This window comes from Malania oleifera, chromosome 9 (assembly GCF_029873635.1).
Source record: "Malania oleifera isolate guangnan ecotype guangnan chromosome 9, ASM2987363v1, whole genome shotgun sequence".
Lineage (NCBI taxonomy): Eukaryota > Viridiplantae > Streptophyta > Magnoliopsida > Santalales > Ximeniaceae > Malania > Malania oleifera.
In genome coordinates this window covers 34,239,898-34,261,266 of record NC_080425.1, presented here as the reverse complement: position 1 = coordinate 34,261,266, position 21,369 = coordinate 34,239,898, and positions in this window count along the sequence as shown.

Below are 21,369 nucleotides of genomic sequence, written 5' to 3'. Positions count from 1 at the left end.
TCATTTAGAATATGAAAATCTACGAGTTATCTATTCGAAAGTACTTCTATCTATAATAAGTAATCTTTGCTTTCTGTGTGCACTATATATACAATAATCTGTAGACTTCCCCCTGGAAGGCTATATGTCATGACTTACCCCCTCATAATTGGGTTGCGCAGCCTGTAGGCAGGGCTAAACACTGGGTGGCCCTCTAGTGCTAGCACTGCATGCATATCTAGATGCCTATAGCATGAAAGGCCTGCTCCACCTGGTCTGAAAGCCAAGGAGCTCACAACTCTACCTGTGGGCACAATCGGTTGTACCATACTCTATCTAAGACATATGGTTGCACTTTTATACTATATTGCAATAGTACCGTGCTATGTAAACTGCAGTGTTCCATCGGGGTCTAATACTGTATATTAATATCTCTATATAAATCTAACTTTTTTACCCTGATTTCTGTAATAACCATGATTCTGTATCAGTTGTATAACCATGACGCTATAATAATTGTATATCTGTATATTTTATAGCTATAATTCTGTATTCTATGTGTCATGACTCTATATTCCGTATAATCTGTATTTTTGTACATCACAGTTCTATGTTCTGTATATCATGGTTCTATAAAATTCTGTATAATCATGATTTTGTATATTTCTGTATAATCATGGTAATAAAAACACTGTATAATCAACTTTGTAAAACATTGTACAATCTTGTTCTGAAATATACTATGTAATCATAATTTTGTAAAATACTATAAATCATATAAATTGTAGTTCTGTATAATTCTATATAGATGTAGCTCTGTATATAAAACTGTATAAGTTATGTTTCAAAACTCTGTAGGGTATATAATCATATTTCTGTAAAATTGTATAACATATTTTTGTAAAAACCATATATAAACATAATTTTGTACTCTATTTGAATAATGAATAATATTTTAGTAATTCTCATGCCACACAACTAAATAAAATTCCATAAATATATTCCACAAAGTTGTATAATTTTCATGCTCTGATTAAATACTATGTTATATTGGTAAAATGCCTAATAAAGCTGGCATAAAATGTATTCCCCTTACCTGACTATCGAGTTCTAGATTTAATTTAATAATCTCACGCATGTGGCATTCATAATTTTCAACACCCTAAAATAACACCCATATAATTCCCTATCATACCACTGAATTTACCATAGTAATTATCACATTCATATTTTCCCCAACTCCACATATCCAGCATTTCTAAACTATAATTTACCTGAGTTGCTGGAAAGATACCCTCTGGGGTCCTCAACCCATACCTGCAGGGTCCCAAAAATATCCTAATCCTAAAAATACAACACCCCAATGTTACTTCACAAAACTCCAGTATATCCTCATACCATGCAAAATCTAGGCTCAAATAAATTTGGTAATACTAAATATACCCAAATAATCTACTTACCCTAGTTTTGGGATGGTGCCCAAGTTGGCCTAACCAACAATCTACTCTAGCAGAGTTGAAGAGAATCTTCGCAGGAGTAATGTGGAAGCTTCCGATCGTCAAACTGGCGAAGAACGAAGCCATAAATCTAGAGAGAGAGAGAGAGAGAGAGAGAGAGAGGGAGAGAGAAGATTGCTGCATGAAAAAATTTGCTGAAATCCGATTTAAGCATATTTATAAAATGTAGATTCGTCGATGAGACACGTCACCTCATCGATGAGTCCATGAAGGGAGTATGTCGACGAACTCGTAACCCTCATCAATGAAATTTAGGCTTTGATAAACCCCTCTTAGTAAGTTCTCATCGACGAGACATGAGTCCACGTCGATGAGCCCATGAAGGCTTCTCGTCAACGAGCGCTCTACGTTCATCGACAAGACCCTGCTGAGTCCCTTTTGAAAATTTCCTTTTTGTCTTTTTTCTTTTATTATTTAATTGCTATAATTCTTTGGGTCTCTACGGTTGCTATTATGATATAGTCAGTGCCACCACACCTCTTAGATAGAGTGTAGGTGATTGGATAGTGGATTGGGCCATTGAAGAGGAGGATACCCTCATGGGTCTGGACCAGGGTAGGGGTGGCCAATCGTACTTATAGAGCGTTATGTTTGGCTTAGCGTGGTAGGCCATCCATTGTTAAGTCCCGTTTATGGACTGCACAACCTGATTATGTAGGGTTATTACATGATATTATATGTTGGAATTGGTGTATTCCCAAGAGGGGGTAAATTGGGTATTTAAAAATTTTCTCCTAGGTCAATTCAAATTCCATAAACAGTATTACACAAACCTTAGGTCTTTCTATGTAATCATAAACCCAATCAAACAATTAAACACATGTACACCATATAATGAATCAAACATAAAACATACATGTGCTGAAATTTAAAATGCGGAAATTAAAAGCAGGCACAAGAAATGTTATCGGGGTTCAGCCAATACAGCCTACATCCACACCTCAACTCGCAAGTCCTATGATTCCACTAATGCTCACTTAACGGGTGGAGTGGCACCGTATACAACATCAGGTCAAATTACCAGGACTGACCTCAATATTTACACTCAATCCTTACGGGTTATATTAACACCCCCTCAGGTCACGCCTGGAATATAACAGATATTCAATTTAAATTTTGTGTACAATATACGTACTTCTCCAATAAGAAAATATGTACCAATACGCACAATTAATTACACTTTAGTATGATATGGATGTATAAGCTCAGTGAAGTCTAAATTCCAACTCTCAGTTATATGCAACAATAACAATTTATATGTGAAAGTGGTGTGAATATATCTTTGAGTTAAAAATATGTATGTCAATCACAAGCCATAACCTCAATGATCCCAAGAGCACACTCAAATATCTCTAGAAAAAATATCAAGTATAAAATATAGGAGATATTTGAAATCAAGCTTGTTTTAAAAGTTTTTCATAAAAGCACAAAAACAAGCTCAAGAATCTTACGACACAAATGCAAGACTCACAAGCCTTTGAGAGTCATTCCCAATCAAGAATTATGAATTAAATCAAAAGGGAATGCTCAAGCTTACTCTCAATAAAATCAATTATCAATCAAGCAATTTTAGAGTGTAAGCTAATATGAACAATCTCCAAAATATTCTTACCAAAGGATTTTAGCAGGAAGGATTAGTAAAAATAGGATATTTGGCTAGTATATAAGAAAATAAGGATTTGAAAATCCAGAGAATTTTTGGCTAATGATATTTGCTAATCCATGCTTAATCTTTCCAAATGAAGGAGTATATATAGACATAACCAAAATTATAACCGATGGGGGACATAGATGGAATTTTATAAAATATTAGTGAAGGATAATTAAAATTAACCCTAGTTTAAAGTCAATTACTACGGTTAAAAATATGACAACCCAAGAGTTCCGGTCGCCCAGACCTTAGAGTCGGTCGCCCGAATAGATACAATCAGAAAAGTTCACTTTCTGACTTCGGGTGCCTGATGGAAGGTTCGGGTGGTTGGGCTAAGGCAATTTTCCAAACGCTTGAGGTTCAGTAGCCCAGTGGTCAATTTGGTCTGCCAAACTTCTTAATTTGGTCCCCAAGTGCATATTTGAACTTAGAGTTCAGGTGCCTAGGGAAGGTAAAAAGTGACAACCCATATGTTTGGTCGACCGTGAACATTCAGTTCAATTTCAGTTCAGTCACCCAGGCCGTAGTCAACTTACTAAATTTTACACATTCAGTCGACCAAGACGTTTTTAACGTCCCGAGTTTGGTCACCCAAAGCCCTTTCAATATTAAAGGAAGGACCAATTTTTTTCTTAAATTTCATCCCTACTTGCATAGATATGACTTGTGAGTTGAAGGGGATTGTGTAAGTGATGTTATAGGGACCTAATAGTCGATCTATGGCCTCTTGAATTAACGCAAAAAATTCAGCGTTGGTCGACCGAAGGTAATTCCTAAGGTCAATCTATGGTCTTGAGCTTATGCATCCTATCATGCATGTAATGCAATTATTACAACCATAATAATACACACCAATAAATATAAATGCAAATACAAATTGAGACTTGGTCTTCATTTCCTTTGCTTTTCCAAATGCCGTCAAATGGTGTGATCATTGAATTCGCTTAAGGCATTATCTGTATCCTAGCCATTGCGTGCTAAGAATAGTCTTGTACAAACGCTCAAGGCACTGGTAAGATACAAAGGCATTTGTTATTATCAAAACAGGATATGACCTATAAGGTCAACATTATATGATTGTCCATCTAGGGGAAAAATTTAGTTATGTATATGTATATCAGATGATTTATGTATTTAGAGAAACTTATATTGAAAAGTATGTATTTACCAGACTTACATATGTATGAGTACAAATTTACATGATTTACTAGTTAAAGTTAATTATTTACAGAATATGTTTATGATACACTAGAACTCATGTTGCCACACACTGATGATAATCTATTCCTTCTTACTGAGAGGTGTCTCACCCCATGATTATCCAATATTTTTTAGATGTCATATGGAGTATAATAGTGATTAGAGTAGCGCAGTGAAGCGTGGGTGGGATAGAAGGTTTTATTTAGAATAGATCTTTATTAAATTATTTTTTTGATGTATTTAGAATTTTAGAGGTGTTAAATGTGATAGTGGAAATGATATTGTTATATTGGGATAATTAGTACTCTAGTAATTTGTATTTGAGGTCTTTCGCAGTATGAAAATATTATTATAGGTGGTATTAGAGAATTTTAAGTGAAACTTTTCGGGTCTTCACAACTGCCATGTACTCCGACTTAGTAGTAGTCAAAGCTATAAGCGATTGCACCATAGACCTACAACAAATAGGTCTTTCTACAAGGGTAAATATGTACCATGTGGTAGACCTCCTATTGTCCAAGTCTCTTGCGTAGTCAATATCCATGTATCCTACCACCGACAGATCACTATGTTGTGTATTGAACATGATGCCATATCTAGTTGTACCCCTCAAATACTTGAGAATCCACTTGATAACATGGTAGGCCCCCCAAGGCTTGGGTCCTTTGCTACCAAAACTAATATTTACAACCTAACTAATCCCAAGTTCAGTAGAACAAGGAGTGAGTTGGGTGTCAATCTCAGGGACTCTAGTTCAGTGGTTAACCAATTTTAATATATCTTACTACGCTTGAACAATAATGAAAAGATGAAATTTTTGGTTTTTCTATTAAACTACTAAAGCAATTGAATTGAATTGAATTATATATGGAAATCAGGTCTCTGGTCATGAATCTACCCAAGCCTTTAGTGAGCAATACCAAGGTTCGATCAATTATTCCTATTAGGATTTCCAAGATAAGTAATTCACTCGAATGACATAGGGTAGCTAGGTCACACCAATCGTTTGGAGCATAATCGGGAGACGGGGTATACCCTATCCAGCAAACATGAATTCCTTTTTAGTGTAATCCACTCAAGTTGCATAGGGTAGTCGGGTCGCACCAATCATCCGAAGCACAATCAAGAGATGGGGAATACCCTATCAAGTGAACATGGATTACTTTTTAGCATAATACCCTATTACGCACAATTGATTGAAACCTAGCTATTAACTTTGGCCTAGGGTTTCATCAACACTAGAGAACTAAAAAGATTAGCTACTCATGGTACATGGAATTGAAGACAAGGTCTTGAAAGAGAATATTAAAAACATGACTTGTATTGAAATTGAAATTAAAATTACACAAAGTAGTAAATTGACAATGGAATTTAAATCTAATATAAATGGCACCAATCGGATTTGAGGCTTGCCATTGGGCCTTCGAAGAACCAAGAGGGAAACAGATTGACAATGAAATAGAATAGAGTGTGCGTAATTATGTTCAAGGACAAAGATTTAAATCAAAGTACCCACAAAACTCAGCTTGACATAAAATAAATTTTTGAAAATTCTTCTTAATCCCATCCTCAATCACAAATTTCAAAGTCATAGAGAATTCAATCATACTCAAATACATGCTTGGTAAGAGAATCCAACAACTCAAGACCTACAAAATCACAAGTAAAGAAAAGAAAAAAAAATCATGAGAAAAATAAACATAACCCCCAATCAAGAAGACCAAATCACACCCCCAAACTTAAACTAAACAATGTCCTCATTGTAATTCAAAGGTGAGAAAGATTGAAGAAAAGAAAGGAGCTTCCCTGGTTTATTGGTGAATTAGTCGAAGAATTAAATTTTCAGCTCTTTATTCATGTTAAATAAACCTGCATCAAAAATCCAAATTAGTCAAAAATGAATAAATAAATAAAGTAATGTTGGCCTTACAAGGCTTGAAATCTTGTTTTGATGATAACAAATCCGAGGAGCTTAACATATTTGATTAAGTGATGATATTTTAGGACTTAAGTATGTGAATACAAGGTCAAGTGCTCACAAGGATCATTGAAAGCTTAGAGCCCAAAGAAAGATGATCAAATGAGGCTTAAAGAATATTAAGGCATAAATTCAAAGATGATCTAATAAAGCTTGAAGATCATGAGAGCATGAATATTAAAGAGAACTTGCTAAAAGCTTAAAGTATATTGAAGCTTGAAGACAAGATGGAGTCAAAAAAGACAAGCATGAAGACTTAAATGCTTAGAATGTCAAAATCTTAAGAAGTCTTTATGTAAGTACTTCAAACAATTTCAATATGGATGCATGAAGCTCTTATGTTAATTTCTTGGACCTAGATGCACTAAAGCACTAAAATGGGATTTTCCAAATTTTGTTATTTTTATATATCCGCATTTATGTACATTTTTCTCTATCAAAAACTCCTTATCTTAAGAGGCTTTCAACATGAAAGGTATGGAATTTTCTCTTAGCTTTTTGTTGATACCAAGAACATCTAATTTGGAGTTGTATAGAAAACGTTATAAACAAAATACTGAAGGGCGGTCAAAGCTGTCAAACGATTGAAGTTTAATCTCAGAAGACTGAAGAATTTCTTTAGACGACTAAAGATTAAGTTTAGTCTACTGAAGAATTTCTAGATGAATTTCTGAAGAGGTAGTGTCCTCAGTCAATTGACCCTGTAACTTCAGTAGACTGAACCTAAACTTCAATAAATTGAACCTGAAGTTTAGTAGACTGAACCTCGGCAACGACCATATTTCTTAAACGTTTTAAATTCAAATTTTGTATTTCTTGCACCCCAAACTTTCTAAAAACTTGGGGACACTCCAAGTAATCTTGGGCTGCATGAATTAAACCTTTATGAGTTTATAAATACATGGTTTATGAAATCAAAACACACCAAGAATTAAAAATCAACAATCAAGCTCTCTTTGCTTTCAATCTTCAAAGGTTCTCTTGCACACATCCTTGCTGAAGTTTTACTACTGAGTAGTACTGAGATTTAATCACTCAAATTGAGCAAAAATTTTGAACCTTTCAATCAAAGAAAGAAGATCTTGGTAATAAATTCTTTTGAGCTTCAATTTAATCCCATATTGATATTTACTTTGAAGTATATTAGTGATTTCAATTGTACTAACCAACTCTATGTGAGAGCATCTCTTGTACATAAAGAATTTGTTCTTTTCTTGTAGTTTCTTTGATAGTCCAAGTTGTTGGATCGTTGTACCGAGCGTGGGGTATCGCTTGGAGTGGTGTTGCTCTAGTTTATTGAAGGAGTGACCGAGCATGGGGTATCGCTTGGAGAGGGTGCTCCACCCTGAAGGAGGGATTTGTAAAGGTTTGCTCCACCCAAAAAGGAGTTGCATAGTGGAAACCTTAGGTGGCATTAGCCAAGGGCGAGGATGTACTTTAGGTATAAGACGAACATCGTAAAAAATTTCGGTCTCACTCTCTTCCCTACTCTCGTTTAATTTCTTATTTATATTAAATGTGTGGTTGGATTTTAATTCTTGATCATATATGCTACGTGGATTGAAAATTAAATAAACCAAGTTTTAATTTATTTTTGGGATTATGAAAACCGAAAGGGAGTAGATTGGTTGATCAATATAAATTGCAGAAAACTCAAAGGGAGTATGTTGATTGGTGAACACCCAAGACAAAATAACTAAAAGTTTATTTAGAATTTGAGTTGTGGTTTGTATTGTGGAAACACAATCCATTCATTCAAGGCTTGAATCAAATTCATATATATAGGGTGACAAACAAATTCTACTTTGAGATCTTGTAAAAGCTGAAAATTGCAAAAGTACTACATATCATATCTTGATTAAGATATTGTGGTTGAATGGTTTAATGTTTGTTTAATTGATATTGTTGAGAATTATTTGGATGTGTTGATATATAAGTTGTGATTAATCTAACTAAGCATTAGAAGTTAAAACAAACTTGTGTGTTTACTAATTAACAAAAGGTTGCAAATTTGTAATAAGAGTTAAAAGAAAATTTTAATAACCCAATTCACCCCCCCCCCCTCTTGGGAATACACTTTAACTTTCAATTGGTATCAGAGCCAAGTTATAAAAAATCTTAAAAAGTAGTTATATAAAGATCTACATAACACATATAGGAGTAGCTCCCTTTGGAGATGGTCAATCCTCAACTAGACCACCTGTTTTTTGTGGACTTAATTATACTTTTTGGAAACAACAAATGAGAACTTATCTTCAAACTATGGATTGGAAAGCTTAGAAGGTTGTCACAAATGGTGATTTAATTCCTACCAAACTAGTGGATGGAAAAGAGGTTCTAAGGGAAGAAAAAGATATGACCGAAATCGATCATGAAATGCTGCGAGTCGACTCTAGTGCTATAAACACCTTATATTGTGCTCTTGACATCAATAAATTCAATAGAGTCATGGCTTGTAAAACAGCAAAGGAAATTTGGGATAAACTTGAGGTAACCTACGAAGGTACCGTAGATGTTAGAGACAATAGAATTGATATGTTGACTAACGAATAAGAAGCTTTTACAATGAATCTCGGTGAATAAATTACAAACATATAAACTAGGTTTACACATATCATAAACTCATTAAACGCTTTGGGGAAAACATATTCTACCTATGAGATGATACGTAAAATCCTTAGAGGACTTCCACCCATATGGGAACCAAAAGCTACAACCATAATGGAAGGTAGAAACTTTAAGACTACCTCACTAGATGAACTCATAGGATCCCTTCTCACATATGAAATGACTATGAATGAAAGAAGTGGAAAATCTAAAGCTCAGGAATCCATTGCTTTTAAAGCATTAAACGAAAACTCTAGTGATGAAGATGAAAAAGAGATGGATGAAAATGAAATAGCCTTCATATCCAAGAAACTTGCAAAAATTCTTAGAAGGAAGAATAAATTTGCAAGAAAAATATGGAACTCAAAATTAGATGAAGAAGAAGAAAAGGAAATTAGTAAAAAGAAAATAAAGGCTGAACCTCCAACATGCTATAATTGTAAGAAAGTTGGACATATAAAATTGGATTGTCCACAACTTAAGAAAGTTTCCAAAAAGAAAAGTAAAAAGGCGATGAAAGCAACTACTTGGGATAATATGAGTACAAGTAGTTCATATAATGAATCAAGTGACCAAGAGGTTGATTGTTTTATGGCATGGGATAATGATGAAGAACAAAGTTCCTTGTCCAAATCTTTTAATAATTCTTGTGATGACTTGGCTGAAGAATCCACTGATGAAAGTATGCCTTCTTATGAAGAACTTCAAAATGAACTATTCAAGGTGCACAAGATTCTAGTTAATATGATTAAAAGATATACATCATTGAAAAATAAGAATGAAGGTGTAATGAAAAAGTTGTCATCTCTAAAACTTGCTGAAAGAGAAAAAGATTTTAAAATCAATAGACTAGACAGCAAGAATGAGAAGGTCATAAAAGAATTAGAAGATCTGAAGTCCAAAACTTCTATGGATAATGAAAAAGATTTATTCATTTCTAAACTAGAAAATAAAATTTCCAAGATGTCTCAAAACCAAGAAAAGCTGTAAGAAAAGGGTAAAAATACTCTAGACTCAAGAATCAATGATCTTAAGAGGAAAGATGAGGATTAAGCTAAAATAATTTACAATTTCATGAAAGGAAAAGAGAACTTTGATAGAATGATTGATGCACAAAGAATGTCTTTGAATAAAGAAGGCATAAGGTTCAATGAAGTTGAAAATACAAGGAAAAAGAACCTCTACGGGGTACTTTACGAAAGCCTCCAAAGACTATGCTAGCACCTCCTCTAATGTTTCTACTCACACTACATTTTTTCTATGTAAGAAGAAAGGACACATTAAGTTCAAATGTCCATTAAAGAGGAAAGATGTCAAATTAGACAAGTTTGGAGAATAAAAGAATCAACTTCTTCTAAACAATCTGGACTCAATAAAGTATGAGTACCTAGATAAAAAGCCTAGTTTACAACCTAAGGACTCCAAAGATATTAGGATTAGTCATTCCCTTTAAGAAATTAAGAAAGCTACTTAATCCAATTCAATACAAGGATATTGAACTAGTTGAAATGGAAAATCTAAAAGAAGAGTTTAAGAGCTTATTGATGACTATAACATTGAAACAAATTAAAACAAAAATGACATTATTGGCCAAAATCATAGGATGATTCGTACAAGGCTTAACTTAGAAAATATTAAGATTTGGAAAGCAATATGAATTTTGGAAATTCATAGGAAATCAAAAGAAAGAAAATCTGAAACAAATTGAGCTTATTGCATGAGTATTTTGATTAAGAAAAGATATTTGAGAAAAATGATAGGTATTTAAGCAAAATGAGAGATATTTGAGAATGAGAGATACTTGAGTAACATGAGAACAATTTGAGTAAAATTGTAGCACAATGCACAAATGATAATAATATGCTCCATGCTTATATGATATGCTGATATGCTACATACTTACATGCTAAATGCTAATATTTTGATATGCATATGTGGCGAGGTACTAATGATATGATAATATGAACTAAATACTAAGTTATGACTATGCTAAAATGCTGACATGTATGATATCTTGATATTGCCAAAGACCTTATAATGACTTGACTTATATTAATGATTTATGGCTCACTATACATTGCAAATTTGAGCCTGAAATTATTGAGCATGATTATGAAGCATGAATCTTGATATGATATTGATATATGAGTATAAAATTAATTCTTGACCATATCAGTTTACATGCTAATGATGGATCACATTATATATCTCTTGCATGATTGACTAATGGATAAACATATTATGATAAATGCTGGCTTATGGATCTTGTTATTGCAATTTAAATGTGAAATTTTTTGGTCCTTAGTACCTTAGCATAAGATTTCTTTTCAGTTTAATCATTTTGTTAATATAAAAAGAGGGAGAAAATTTAGCAAAATTTGAATGTGAAGAAACTAAACATGAGCATGTTATGATATTGATGATATTGATATGATATTGGTATTATTCTTAATATTGGTATCCATGAGCACTTACATGAAATTAATTAATATTTGAGCATGACATGATAAATTTAAAATCATGATTGGTAATCTTAACACCTTCATAAATACATAGTTTATACTTCAAGAATGAAATTATAAACCTATTGAATATGAAATACATTTCATTCAGGGGGAGTTAAACTTGATAAATAATGATATCATGATTTATGTTCATTACTGAAAATCATTGAAAATTATGATATACTATTGACCCAATGGGTCATTCCTAGTTTTGATAATGATAAATACTCTGGTATTTAATGGTTGTCTAATTTGTGTGCAAGTTCTTATTGGCAAGTTCATATAATGGCATGCGGCAACCTGAAAAGAACTAAAGACCCTGAAGACTATTTTCATGTTGTAATTCATTTCATTATTATTGAATCTGTAATATTTAAGTAGGAAAGGTCTGTAATAATCATTGCATGGCATGCATGTAAGAACTATAAAGCTCAAGACCTTAGGGATCACCCTTCGGTCGACCTTCGTTTGACCAACGCCAGGTTTTTTGGCGTACTTAAAAAGGCCTTAGAAAGACCCAAGGTCCTAGAACTTGCATGTAAAAAAGTCCCCAATAGCACTTATAATATCAGGGGAATTAATTGAAGCAAAAAAATTGGACTTAATTGAAAATATATGAGAGGTCAGGCGACCGAACCCCAGGTGTTCAAAACACCTTAGGCTCCCGAACAGCTGGGAAGTCAGCGGGTTGACCTGTTTTCGGGCGATCGAACCAGAAATGAGCGCATCTCCCTCGGGTGACCGAACCCTTAGAAGGGGATCTCTCACCAGCTCGGGCTACCAAACCTCATAGTTCAAATAGGCCTTGGGCGACCGAACTTAGCACTGGACACCCAAACCGCGCGCCAAATGTTTCTAACTTTTGTTCAGCCAACCGAACCTAGACTCGAGCGACCAAACTCTTTAAAATGTTTTTTTTTTACTAAGTCTATTAGGGCACCCGAACCTCAGACCGGGCACCTGAATCTCTCGTGTTAAATTGATTTTTACCGAGGTTAAAATTAAGTAAACAAGGTTAATTTGCTTAATTGGTTTTAAAACAAATCTAATAATGCCCTATATATCCCCAACGATTATAATTTTGTCATTCTCTATATATAGGGGCTCATTTGCAAAATGAAAGAGAGATTAGCAATATAATTAGTGAAAAATCCTCTCAATCTCAAAAAGCCTATTTTTGCCTATTCCACTCCAAATACTCTCATATATTCATTCCCTTGATACATTTTAGCATTGTGAGAGTTTATAAATTGTGCTAGTGCTTATTAGGTATTGCTAATACTCCCATTGTCTTGCTTGAATATTTGATATTGATATTGGGGAGTTTAGCATAGTTTATCCCACAGATTTTAATTGATAAAATCTTGTGTTGGGATAAACTCATAAGCTTAAGGATCTTTGCATTGTCATTGCAAGATTCCTACAACTTTATTTTTGTGTGCAAAATATTTTACAAAACTAGATTTCAAACAACTTTTGTGCTAGATACATTTGAGAAAATATTTTTTGAGTTCGTTTAAATATCATTGCTAGTATCTTTGAAACACTAATATGATATTGACATTTAATATACTTTGCTTTCAAAGATTAGTCTGTTAGAACACTTTGCGCATATTTGAGATTATACATCCTTGAGTATTGATTGTACACGTAGGGCACCGAGCTTATAGTTCATACATTCTTGAGGTGCATTGATTATATTGTACGTAGTGGTACATATCAGCTTGTGTAAGAAGCATTTGTTTGTACATAAATTTTATAAGATCTGTTGTATTCTAGGCGTGGGCCTAAAAAAGGAGACTAGCCCTGTTAAATAGTTCCAGACTGGCTTAGACCCGGTTAGGAAAGCTAGGTGCACCATCCTAGTAAGGCGTGTTGGTTGAGGTTAGCCCCGTTAATTGATCTAGTTGTAACCGGTGTTGCTCCACCCGTTAAGTGAGCAATAGTGGAATCCTTGTGCTGGTGTAGTCAAGGTAGGGATGTAGGAAGTATTGTCCAAACCTCGATAACATATCGTGTGTCTATTTGTATTTGCGCACTTTATATTTACCACACATGTATGTTATAGTGTAAATGATGTGCATGATTTAAATTCCGCATATTATACTTATCTGCACATTTGGGTAGACAAACCCTAGGTTGTGTAATACTGCAAATGCCTTGTTAAACTTAGGAAAAAGTTTAAAATTCCAATTCACCCCCCTCTTAAGAGTACACCAAAGCTAACATATACAATCTTTTGTATTTTCTCATACTACTTTGGGAACTTATTGTCCATCTTTTTATGCATGTTGAATGCAAAGTTTCTATTTTGAGTCTTTACTAGATCTATACATTTTCTTATGGTTTCTCATTGCCTTAGTGTTTATACGTTTTTCTTGATATCTTACTCTTTTTGATTGATTTCAAAAAGGGGAGAAGTTTTGGGCAAAAATTGAGCATAATACTGCATACTTAAGCATGTATATTGGCTCAAGTATGAAAGTATTTGATCTTGAATGATGTGATCTTGATATTGAATGATGTGATTTTGATATATGAAAATGATATTGAAATTAATATTAAATTTGATCTTGATATTGCAAATATTGTTAAGTTGATGCTTATTGTAAGGGGGAGTCTTTTTAAGGCTTACTCAATTTTTTGCTCCTTGTTTGTCATCATCAAAAATGGGGAGATTGTTGGCTTTACAAGGCTTGAAATCTTATTTTGATGATAAAAAATTAGAGGAACTTAAGATATTTGGTTAAATTATGATATTTCAGAACTCAAGTATGTGAATACAAGGTCAAGTGCTTATAAGGATCATTGACAGCTTATACCCCAAAGAAAGATGACCAAATGAGGCTTCAAGAATATTAAGGCATGGATTCAAAGATGATCTAATAAAACTTGAAAATCATGAGAACATGAATATTAAAGAAAACTTGCTAAAAGCTTAAAGCATATTGAAGCTTGAAGACAAGATGGAGTCAAAGAAAGACAAGCATGAAGACTTGTGCTTAGAATGTCAAAGTCTTAAGAAGTCTTTATACAAGTACATCAAACAGTTTCAATATGGATGCATGAAACTCTTAGGTTAATTTCTTGGACCTAGATGCCTTTTAAAATACTTGGAAAATATTTTTATAAGGTCAAAAGTTATTTCAAAAAGAATAAAATTATTTTTGGAATGAAAAGCACTAAAACGGGATTTTCTAAATTCTGTTATTTTTTATATATCAGGATTTATGTACAATTTTTATCTATCTAAAACTCTCTATCTTAAGAGGTTTTCAACATGAAAGTTGTGGTATTTTCTCTTAGCTTTCTATTGATACCAAGAACGTCTAATTTTGAGTTGTATAGAAAAAATTATGACCAAAATACTAAAGGGGGGTCAAAGTTGTCAGACGACTGAAGTTTAATCTCGGAAGACTGAAGAATTTCCTCAGACGACTGAAGATTAAGTTTAGTCTACTAAAGAATTTCTGGATGAATTTATAAATAGGCAGTGTATTCTTAGTTGTCTGACCCTAAAATTTCAGTAGACTGAACCTGAACCTTAGCAGACTAAACCTGAAGTTCAGTAGACTAACCTCGGCAACAGTCATATTTTTTAAACGTTTTAAATTCAAATTTTGTATTTCTTGCACCCCAAACTTTCTAAAAAAGGGGACACTCCAAGTAATCTTGGGTAGCACAAATTAAACCTTTATGAGCTTATAAATACATGGTTTATGAAATCAAAAGACACCAAGAATTTAAAATGCAGCAATCAAGCTCTTTTTGCTTTCAATCTTCAAAGGCTCTCTTGCACACATCCTTCCTGAAGTTTTGTTATTGAGTATTACTAAGATTTAATCACTGAAATTGAGAAAAAATTCTGAAACTTTCAATCAAAGAAAGAAGATCCTAGTGATAAATTCGTTGAAGCTTCAATTTCATTCCATATTGATATTTACTTTGAAGTATATTAGTGATTTCAACTGTACTAACCAGCTTTATGTGAGAGAATCTCTTGTACACAAAGAATTTGTTCTTGTCTTGTAGTTTCTTTGATGGTCCAGGTTGTAGGATCGTTGTACCAAGCATGGGTTATCGCTTGGGGAGGCGTTGCTCTAGCCTATTAAAGGAGTGACCGAGCGTGGGGTATCGCTTGGAGATGCCATGAATAAGATAAGTACACAACTAAATACGCTGAAAAAAGGGAAATTTCCTGCACAACCTCAGCCTAATCCCTAGGTATATAGACAACAATAGCAACCAGTGCACAATGTTTCAGGGGATGCTTTTGAGTCAGCTAAGACAATTATTACTTTGAGGATCAGAAAAAAGGTTTCTAATCCTGAAACGCCTATTGATCAACAAACAGTTGCTCCAACACCTGAACTGACAACTAAGACAGATGAAGGGAAAGAAAAATCAGATGAAGCCAGCTCAAGTTTAACAAAGTTAGTTAATAAGGAGGATGAGTCGGTTAAGGAGTATCAACCTGTGGTACCCTATCTTTAGTGGTTGACATCTGGTCAGAAGAAATATTCAAACAGGTGAAGATCAACATTTCACTTTTAGAGGCTATACAGCAAATCCCTGCATATGCAAAATTTCTAAAAGACCTATGCACAGTAAAAAGGAAACTGAACATGAAGAAAAAGGCTTTCTTGACTGAGCAAGTTAGCGCGTTGATATTGAGTCAAACCTTGTAAAAACTTTGAGACCCTGGTTCTTCCACTATTTTGATCATGATTGGTGAATCTCGTATCGGGAGAGCTCTACTTGACTTGGGGAGTAGTGTGAACTTGCTCCCGTTTTTTATATATGAACAACTTGGTTTAGGTGAGCTGAAGTAAATTACTATGATGCTACAATGAGCAGACAGATCCGTAAAAGCTCCATGAGCCGTTATTGAGGATGTATTGATTCAAGTTGACAAATTTTACTACCTAGTGAAATTCGTTGTTTTGGACATGCAGTAGCCTGTTTCCACCATATATTAGGCCCCTGTTATTCTTGGCTGCTCATTTCTTACTACTTCTAATACCTTGATTAACTGTCAAAGCGGAGTACTCAGCGGTTCGGAAACATAACATTGGAGATGAATGTGTTTAATAAGATGTCGACTATGTATGATGATTCAAAGGTACACACATTAGATGTGGTAGATGACTTGGATATGTTAGAGTTGTTTTGGGCATTTGGTTTTGATAATGCATTTGAGAATGAATCTCCCAAGCTACCTAAAGTATATGATGAAAAAGTTCCCTTGATTAAAGCGTTACTAAAATCAGGGGGGCAGTCCATGGAGATAAATGCAATACCAGTCCGTGAGGAGTGATGGAGACTGAACCCCACCATGATGGAGGTGATAAAGAAACAAGTGTTGAAAATGTTAGACATCACTTATACTACTACCAACATGTCACGTGGCCCTTGGGGTGATGATATTGTGAACTACTTTGCCACTGATCGATCGCCAGAATATTAGATAATGCAGGATAAGAGACAGTTCTTTGCAGAAATCAAGATCATATTTGAGAAGACGAGTTTTCCTAACCAAAGACCCTGCTTCGAGAAATTGGTTGATGCGCTCTGGGCCTACCAAACTGCATTCAAGAAAAATTCAGAGATGACTTCATATAGTTTGATTTATGGTAAGGCATGTTATGTACCTATTAAGATTCAACATTATGCACTATGGGTTATAAAACATATTAACTTTTTACTTGATAATACCAAAGGTTTGAGAAAGTTGCAAGTGCGTGAGCTTAAAGAATCCAAGAGGAAAGTTTATGACAAGGACCACTCAGTGAAGAAGCAGATGAAGCTGCTGCATAAAATCAAGGATGAACAACTCTTCCCGAATCAGCAAGACCTTCTATGCAATTCTAGATACCGTCTGTTTCTCTAGAAGCTAAGATCCCGATGGGGTGGCTCGTATGTTGTTGAACACGCTCATTCCCACAATGCATCAGAACTGGTAGATCCAACGGATGATAACAACATCATGGTTATTGAATAGCAACTCAAGCCTCCCATGATCCCCTTCGATCCTAATAAAGAGGTCTTGCAGAATGGGAGTCATTTAACCTTTCTATCTTACTATTTTTCTTTTTCATTTTATTTTTTTATTTGCATATTTATTTTCTTTTTCTGTCGCTTTAGTTGGTAGTGATTTTCTATTAGTTTGTTCGCCCATGCATAGTTTTTCTATTTCCCCTATGCTTTCACATTAAAGGCAATGTCCCACTTTAATTGTGCCGGGGGGGGGGGGGATTAAGCATTTGCATGTGACACTGTGCACGTATACTTGCTGGGTTTCATAATTTAAAAAATTAAAAAAAACGAAAGAAAGAAAGAGTATTGAGGAATTACATGATTATGTCAGGATAAACACTGACTTATACCCTTCACATACTTGCATATAACCTAAGAATTACACACTTGAGTCATTTATGCGTAGTTTCTCTTTATATGACTTTGTAACTCCATGAAGAATTGATTGGTAGTACACTCTTGTTAATCTGGCTATATAAACTCTTGTATTTACACGATATCTTATAAGACTAAATAGACACATTCACGTGATTCATTGCACTTAGAGTTCCTTGTGAGCACTGAGAGAATACCCGTGGCAACTATGACACCTTGTGAGATATTCTTGAGCTATTTATCGTCATTTTGAGTATTAACATCAAATCAGAGTTCAAGAAACTCAGTTCTCTTTTCTTCTGGATGATTCTTTGTACACTGGTCTTCGTTTTTGACTTGCTAGCCTAGAGGTGACATCTAGTGGGGAGATAAAACCTAGGTCTTGTAGCCTACTCAAGATGTGAAGGCTGAGCCACCCTTAAAGATAGACTTAGTTCATGGACCACTATTTTAGCTTAATTCCCATTGGTGGTATGAAGATAATGAAAGAAGTGTAATGATTGTCCTAATTGACCAAGAAAAGATAGAAATTGAAGAATAAGAAAAAGAAAGAATAAGAAATAGGAATGCATATGAAATAATGTTTGCTCCATAGAAATACCACAAAAAGTCAAGGACACGACACATATTCTCCATGTATGAAGATTTTTCAACCGTTTAATGCCTCAGATGTATTCACGTCAAGTTTGTGAATAAGTTGATCTAGGGTGGTCTCGATTGGACATGACGAGTAGGTGAGAAGATGCTAGGATGAAGGACCCAATACCTCACAAATAGGCTGGATCTTTTTCAAACTAGTCCACTCCATACATTTAGCGTTTGTTCCTAGCAATATGCAGGATGTTTGATCATGACACTCCTCCTCACATATGATGAGCAAACTCATTCCTTTTGAGTGTTTTTGAGGGTATACCAGTTAGACAGAGTCAAAACGACTATTCTATAGGTGTCAACTGGTATCCTGGGTGTAACGAGTTATACACATTGCACATACCTTGAAATTTCACTTGTTTATACTCGAACTTATATGATCACATTAACCCTAAATTGTACAGCTGATTAACTTCATGTGAGTATACTGTTCCTAGTTGCTATATAACAATGAAACTCGCATGAATGACTTACTAAGGAGTTGTGTGCATTGCATATGATGAGCTTGTGTGAAATTCGGTTATATCCCTGTATGTGAAATGGTATGATTGTGTTGTATAGGCATTAATTTCATGTTTGCTGGAGTTAGTATTTGTGGATACCACCCTTAAAATCATACATTATTTGCTAGATACTAGAAAAATGTTATTTGGGGGGTGTGATTATGCGCTTAAACTGCGTAATTAGGTACTTTAATTCATGTATTGAGGCTTATATTTTTAATTAAATACCTAATTACTCTCAATATTTTAACACGGTGTCCTTATTGTAACATTTGGGTTTTATTGAGCAATTTATGAATTTTTGGCATTTTTTTATTGTAAGAAATTATTAGGAGCTGAAACTGGTACCAGTTCATAATTTGTGCATAATTTTCCTGTCTAAGCTCCGATTAAGACGATTTAAAATCCTAGAGAAAGATGAGAAGATTATTTACAACTTCCGTGTTTTGAGTTTCAAGAGAAACGAGCTCTAGGATGGTAAAAATCATCCTTGTTCTCTAAAGAAGAAAAAGAATATAAAGAAGAAAGAAAAAATAAAAAAAAAGAAAAAAAAATATTTACCTGATGTGACTCGGCCATGCACCCGGACCCTCTCCTTGGTGTGTGTAGGGTTTCCCTGCTTTCCCTATATATGTTTTTTTTTCCTTCAGGCAAGTCAAGCCCCATTGCCCCTTTTTCCTCCTTCCCTCCCCCTTCTCCTTTTCCTTCTCAGCTTCTTCTTCTTCCTTCCTTTCTCCTTTCTTCTCTCCCACTCTCGGATGCTCTCTCTCCTCTCTTCCATAGTTGCACAACCTCAGCTCTCTTTCTCTTTCCCTATCTCCTTCTCTTCTCCCTCTTCGCCTTTCCTTCTTCTTCTTCTTCTTCCCTCCCTTCCCCTGCTCCCTGCTGCCTTACTGCCACAGCTGCTAAACCCTGAACCCCTCTCCTGCCCTTTCTTCTTCTTCGTCAGCTGTTGTGCCACTGCCCATGACTGCCATTGCTGCCTTATTCTATTGCTTCTGTTGAAGCTGCTAATGTTTCTCCTGGCTGCCACAGCTGCTGAACCCCAAGAGTCCTGTTGTTATCCTACTGCAGTTGAGTCCAAAACCCACCACCTTTGCTGCCCTGTTCCCCTACTCCTCCAGCGTGCTACTACTCCGAGCCACGGCTAGCCATCCTGAGATACACCCCTCGGCCAACTTGTTGCCTGAGCATCTCTTTCCCTCTCTTTTCTCCTTCTTTATTTTTTTTCCCCTTCCTTTTCCTTTTATTTAGTTTTTGTTTTATTATTTGTTCTTACCTTTGATTAATTGAGTGCTTGTTATTTTTTTTAGTGAGTTTTTATTAAAGTTTAAGTTTTTGAATCTTGTAGGGTTATTATTATTAGAGTGGATTTATTATTAGTGTGAGTTTATGTTTAAGCTATTTTTTTATTATTGATTAAGGTTCGGTTTGGTTTTTGAAAAAAAAAAAAAAAAGAAGAGCAAAATACAAAAAGAAAAAAAATATTTCCTTCGCAATTTAAATTTGTTGTCTTTCTTTAGAAATTAAATTTTGTTGGGTTTTATTTAAATTAAGTTCGTTTAGTTTAAGTACGATTTTTTTTTTAGTGTATTTCGTTTACTGTTTAGTTCTTAAGTTTTGAACTTTTGTTTACGTTCTTAATCACATTAAAATCAGCTTTCATTTAGATTTGTTATTAGTAGAGTTTTTAGAATTGCGTGCTTAATTCCTACCTGATTAGACACAGGATATATGTTTTGATTAGTACATAATATTGCATATTTATGAACATTTATACGCCATCTTAGTGCACAGAAATAAGTAAATCATCCACGTAATATGCATATAAAACTTATTGTGTGATTTTTGTAATTTGCAGGTAAATTGCAATAAATAATTGATTAGCCCTCGGGTGGAGTATGGATTGGCTGCAAAGACTTTAAGGATTCAAAGTACTAATTTGTGAAGTGAGGAAGGATGTTTGGAAGAATTGAATAACATCCAATAGTGCTTTAATTGGGGTTAATTGAAGTAATGTAGCAGTTTTGCGCAGCTTTGGTAAATCGATCATAACTTTTGACTCGGTTGTCCAATTTATGCAAACTTGGTGGCATTTCAAAGAATACTTCAAGACCTACAAATTTGCATTTCACGAGAAAGTCCAAATTACAATGTTTAGCCTTCCAAACTTGAGTTAGAATAAAGGTGGCGAGATTAAACAATAAATTTCAACATCACAAGGAGTGCAACTACCATTTTGGTAGGTGAAGGTGTTTTTGGTAGGTGAAGGTGTTTGTGGTAGGTATAAGAGTGTAACTAATAAATTGTGTTAGGTTTTGGAGTGGAAGTAGTAGTTTGTCAACCTATAAATAAGAAGCTTGTGTTA